This window comes from Theobroma umbraticum, unplaced genomic scaffold, assembly GCF_002168275.2.
Source record: "Theobroma umbraticum cultivar Fairchild unplaced genomic scaffold, ASM216827v3 scaffold_89.0, whole genome shotgun sequence".
Classification (NCBI taxonomy): domain Eukaryota; kingdom Viridiplantae; phylum Streptophyta; class Magnoliopsida; order Malvales; family Malvaceae; genus Theobroma; species Theobroma umbraticum.
Genome location: NW_018397271.1, coordinates 1,776,124 through 1,782,053, shown reverse-complemented (window position 1 = coordinate 1,782,053; position 5,930 = coordinate 1,776,124). Strand labels below are relative to the sequence as shown.

Below are 5,930 nucleotides of genomic sequence, written 5' to 3'. Positions count from 1 at the left end.
ATTTAACCAACAACTTTCTTACCCAAATTTCATAATAATTCCCATGTCTATACAATCATACATGGTAACAACAATTTTTTTTTAACTAAAGAATTCTTAAATCTTTGCAAGCATTCAACCAAAGTAATAATTTCCATATTCCTTACCTTGAAATTTCTAAGCCAAACCACCAAGCTCTTCTTAAGTTCGATTATGGGGAAGGAAAATGGGAAGATAACTCATAAGAAGGAAGGAGAAAAGAAAGAAGCATGAAAGAAAGATGGGAGGTCTTGATGCACGGCTTGTCTTTGGAGGTGAAGTCACGGTTGAAGAAATGAACTAAGAAGAAAAAGTGGCATTTGAAAAGAAAAGAAAGAAAAAAAGATGCATAAAATGATGGAGGATGAAGGTTCCGAAAATCTCAATGGGATAAGAAGAAAAATAATAAAAATTGGTATCATTTGGCTGGCCAAGTGAAATGGGAAAGGAAATAAAAGTCAAGAGAAAAATTCAAAGCTATTCACCTAGTCAATAAGTAGTAAAATCTCTTGTTTCTTTCCTTTTTCCTTCTCCTGTCTTTTCCTTTCTTTCTTTGTGCACAATTCCCAACAAACTCTCACATGGGATGGCCGGCCATGGAGAGAAACAAAAACAAGAGTCAAAGCTTTCTTTGGAAGCTTTGACCAAACTAAATAGTAAAATTACCATTTAAACCTCCTAAGTTCTAATCCTTTTTATTAAGCCCCCCCATCACTCCTTAAATTCCAATTTTCTATTTTTCTTCCTTGACATGTGTATAAATATAATATAAAGTTTGCACCCCATCAACGTGTCACTATAAAATTTAAATATATACTTACCTGCTCGTGCTTTATTTAATAAAAACATGTGGGTCCCTCTAACCTTTTTTTTTTTGAATTCTTTTTTTCTTCTTCTCCCCCACTTAGATTAGTCATATAAACATCTCTTTTAACTAATCTTGCTAATAAATAAAATTTTAATATTTTTAATAATATTTTATTCATAAAAATATTATTTTATTTAAAAATATTCTTTTTACCTATCACCATTCTCTGACACTTAGACTTACGTCAAATAACCTTTCTTCTCATCAATAGAGTCTTATCAACTTTTAAATGAGGGTACGGGGTGTTACATTGAATATCTTGAGTAGAAATATATTATGACTTACCTACACATATTTGATCCTTGGATATGCTAAATGAATATATTTCCTTACACTTTGCTTGAATATATATTTATTGAAAATATATCTTAATTTAATGCTTTCATGCTGTGATGATTGGATATATTTCTTGATCTAGTGATTGAATTTTTGCATGAAAATATATCTCATTGTTTTGATTTGATGGTTAAAAATTAGTATTGGACTTAATGCTTATTTATATTTGATGACTATCACTAACCCTTATTTCTTGAGTTTCAGTTCTTCAAGCTCACACTTCTTAACCTTTTTTATATAACAAAAAAAGGGAGAAGGTTTATGAGCATATCGAAATGCTCTTATATTAGTTGAATCTTTCTTGAAAACATTTTTGAACTTTATGCATAAATAAAGGGAAGAATTTTCAAAGTTTACATTTATTTTTTTTGCCCTTCTCACTTACACTTAAATGTTTTCAATATGACATAGAGACTAATTAAGTTAAAGGAAGGTTTCAAGAAATTTCAAATGCAATATGCCTTAAGTTACATCATGCTTTTATTTGACAAAAATCATATGTTACCTTAAACTTAATGTCAAACATTTGAAATTGTCTCATATATGTTTTTAATGTCTTAAGGTTACATACTTATTTGAAAACCCTTGCATCATTAGAAAACATCATATAAGCCCTTAAACAATGCATAGAAAGCAAAAGCAAACATGCTTGGAAATGTCATTTGAAGGTAGGAACAAGACAAGGAAGAAACAGCTGAAGAAAAGCACCAAAAAGCTAAGAAAACCTCAAGACACAAGTCAACAATCGATCCTAGAGAAGCTCGAGTGGATCTAAAGGCAAAAAGAATGCAAAACTTGAAGAATATAAAGCCATCGTCAACCCAATAATGCCTACAATTGACCCTATTCTAGAAAGCTTAAGAAAATGAAGATTTGTACAGGCATCGTCGACCCTAGCTTAAGTATAATCAACCTTGACAAGTCGAAAGCATGAAAAAGTTGACTTTACACAAACATAGTCGACTATAGAGAAGGTATAGTTGAATATAGCAAATCAAACTTGCAAAAAACAAGCACTCAGTAGTTGGATCAAATAAAGGATAGTTATACTCAACTATGGAGCCCTAATTTGAGAAATTTGGAAGAACATAGCATTGTAGTTAACCCTCAAGTTTTAACAATAGTAAGATTTGATTCAAACTTGTGTCTAACAGCTCCAAACTTGACACTAGCTATAAATAGTCACATTCAAGCTATTTTGAAGTAGGAAAAGACCTAAACGAATGCTTTAAACACTAAGAGGCCTCTAAAAGCTTATCCTCACTTTCTAACTTCATTTAAGTCATCTGCCAAGCTTATAAAGTTGAATACTTGTTTCATTTGAGCTTATTCTTCTTCCACTACATTCAAGCTTAAAGTCTAAGCACTTAACCTTTGTAAAGGCATTTTCTTGCTAAAATTTGTACCCAATTGTAAATATTCTATCTTAACCTTGAAAAGTTATTTGTAAGGGTATGTGATTAAGCTTGTAAAAACCATTGTTGGTGGGTTATTGCTTGATCTCATTAAAAACCAAGAATCCCCTTGTCCATTGTGTAAAGATTATCACTTGATCTCATGAAAAAGTCAGTGTAATGGTTATCGCTTGATTCCATTAAAAAGAAAGAATCTTTTTAATGGATTAGAAATTCCTTGGTTGCCAAAGGAGTAGATGTAGGCATCAAAAAAGCTTAACCACTATAAAATCTTTGTATCTCCTTTTAAATTTTCATATTATTATTCATTGCTTGCATTTGCCTTAGGAAAATAGCTTTGCATTGATTTATTGTTTGACACTTAGGAAAATATTTTCATTTATTCTTCATAGCTAGTGTTTAACTTAGGAAAATATTTTACTTTGATATATTATTTTATGCTTAGTAATTTGTTGTTGAAAACTTGTTTTTGATACTAGGAAATAATTTTGGGTGAAAATGTTTTGATTTTATGCTTAGTTTTCAAAAAGAATTTTTAAATACCAATTCACCCCCATCTTGGTCTATTTTTCTTTAAGAATTCTACACTAACACAGTTGACTAATTAAAGCTCTCAACCTTATTGTTGGTGAGATGATCACTTTTCACATTAGGGTCAAATGTGTGCCCTGCTCATAATGTCAGTGGCTTTCCATCAACCAATTGTAAGGATCACCATTTGCACCCTTTATTTTCATCATTGCCTCATTCCAATCCCATTGATTGTAACCTTTCACAGTCTTTCAGAAATTGACCTTTAAATCCAATTCCACAAAATTCTGTCTGAAATTACTATACAAGTGCCTAACACACCTTATTTGCTTGCATAGGTCATGATTTCTATGATGATGTCATCTAGCCCCTGCTACCATATAAGAAATTTAAAACAATTAATAAAGCGAAAGTCTTCCTATCCAATCATAGGGATGCATGAACCATTTATTCACACCAATTACCTTTACAATATGCCCTACATCTTGTTTTCTCATTCTTGGCCCTAGACAACTCAATTTCTTCTTGAATCATGCAATTTGTCATCACCTCTCTAAAGTGTTGAACACTATTAAAAAACATGTTCTTGGCAAGCCTTTGTTGCAGTTGGATTTTCATGCACACATGTGATTGTGTAAACTATGGATTTCAAAATTTTTTCTAATTACGAAAGCAAGCAATCCATTTTTTGGAATTATGAAAGCAAGCAATCTAAATACACAAGTGGAACTTCACATCATGCATCAAGCAAATCGATATAATCACATCAAAAATTCAAGAATCAAGATGCATAAGAAATCATGCCTCTTTTTGTGAGAATCTTGATTTGTCCTAGTGAATTTTAGTAAATTCACTACCACACCAAGGATTGATTTTTCAACCAAATAAACTTACCACTTATTCTTCAAGAATCTTTTTAACTTGAACCATGAGTGGACAAAGTGTGGAATGCCAAATCAAGAAGGTAACTCAATTGTTTTTCTCTTTTTCTTCTTTAAAACTATGGTTATCTTTCTTGTGAGAGGTCTCTAGAAAAAATACCAAAATTAAAGATCAAGAAGACCTTAAAGAAAAGGGTCACTAAGGAGGATTTTGCAGGAACGGAACTAGCAGCTATAGGTTTGGCCAAAAGGTTTTCTTCTTGTCAAGAAATTCCTTTTCTTTTTCATTTTTGAAAGGTACGACAAAGGCTTTAATAGTATATTCCATCATGGACTCTTTTTTATTTTAAAAAGCATTTAATTAAATTAAATTCTTATCAAGAGTCCAAATTGGTTATCTATAAAGTGTTATAATTGTACCATACTCCCCCAAAATTATTAAAATTATAATTAAATAATAAATAATTTATTGTTTAATCATTATTATTTGTCAAAGTCTAAATAGGATTCCTTATTGAATAATTATTATATTTTATTATTATCCATCTTCAATTAAAATAATTAATAACAAATAAAAGAAACCTTGTCAAACATGGACACTTGCTTTAAAAAAATAAAAGACAACTCTTGCTTTAAAAAAAATATTTATCCATTAAGACAATTTTTAACTAACCAAAAAAATAATATAATTAAGACATCTCTTGTCTTAAATCAACACATGTACTATATTCTAATTTAAGACAACTCTTATCTTAACTAAGACAAAATGTAAAGTTACCATTTGGAGCATAAATTTAAATAATTAAATATAACATGTATTCTAACTTAAACAAGTTGAATTCTATGAGAAATCTATTTGGACATAGATATTCCATTCTCCAATAAACTTAGAATCACTCTTAAGCTTATTAAGATAATTCAAGTTTATTAACCATAAAACCTCTCCACCATAGATTCATGGTTGCAATCTTGGATTAACTAAATTACAAGAATGATCCAATATTCAATATTCAATATTAGTTATCCAAATTGCTAATCTTATATTGTGAACCCTCATATGCATCTAATGACAAAAGGTGAAATTACTGTTTTACTTTTTATGTTAATTTATCCCCTAGTATTAAATTCCATCTAATAGGTGATCCAATACTTTAGATCTAATCTTTTGAGTATTAAGATATGATGAGTAGCTAATTCATCAATCCACTGAGTTTAGATTAATTACCAATCTTCTGAAAATCACTAGAAGTGATGTTAATGCTATGAACTCCCTTTTTGGGATATATGTTCCTAGATGTTCACCTCAATTATAATCTCAACATACAGAGTCTAGATCAACGTTATTAGATGATCATGCCCATGGTATATCAAAGATTATAAGAAGATAAAATGCAAGTCCACTATCTATCAAGATTTCAATTCTACCATAAGCGATTACATAAGTATGAGATCATATGAACCCTATAACCAATCGAATTGATCAAAGCTTTTCCTTCATTAATAAGATTATGCTTATACGTTTATTAGATGAAGTCCATGAGATTAACATGCCTTGCAAGGGAATTGTAAAATGTTACAATTATGAGATCCCTATGCACCAAAGCATAATCTTTAAATCATTCCTAGTCAATGTATCATTCAGATTGGACATCAATGATGCTTAAAGACTGATACATTATATGTCCCTTACTTCGAAAGTAAGCAAATGATCTCATAGGTTGAAGTATAGAGATATATGGGACTATAATGTTGGTGCTTGTTTTAAGAACAAGTTCACTGAATATGACCCAACATGATGGTTCTATTTAGTATTTCACTCTAGTGTCAATGGAGTATATCCTCATGTGAAAATCATACAAGTATTCCTAAAGCTTGAGACAC

At 30.4% G+C, this 5,930-nt stretch overlaps 1 long non-coding RNA gene across 1 annotated transcript in view; it reads right to left on the bottom strand.

Moving 5' to 3' along the window:
- LOC110426538 (uncharacterized) overlaps positions 1 to 326 on the bottom strand; it is a 3,835-nt gene extending 3,509 nt beyond the window's left edge. Inside the window, exon 1 of the long non-coding RNA XR_016351923.1 lies at positions 147 to 326. This is a non-coding gene — a long non-coding RNA (uncharacterized LOC110426538). The remainder of the gene's footprint in view (positions 1 to 146) is intronic.
- Positions 327 to 5,930: the final 5,604 nt, after the last annotated feature.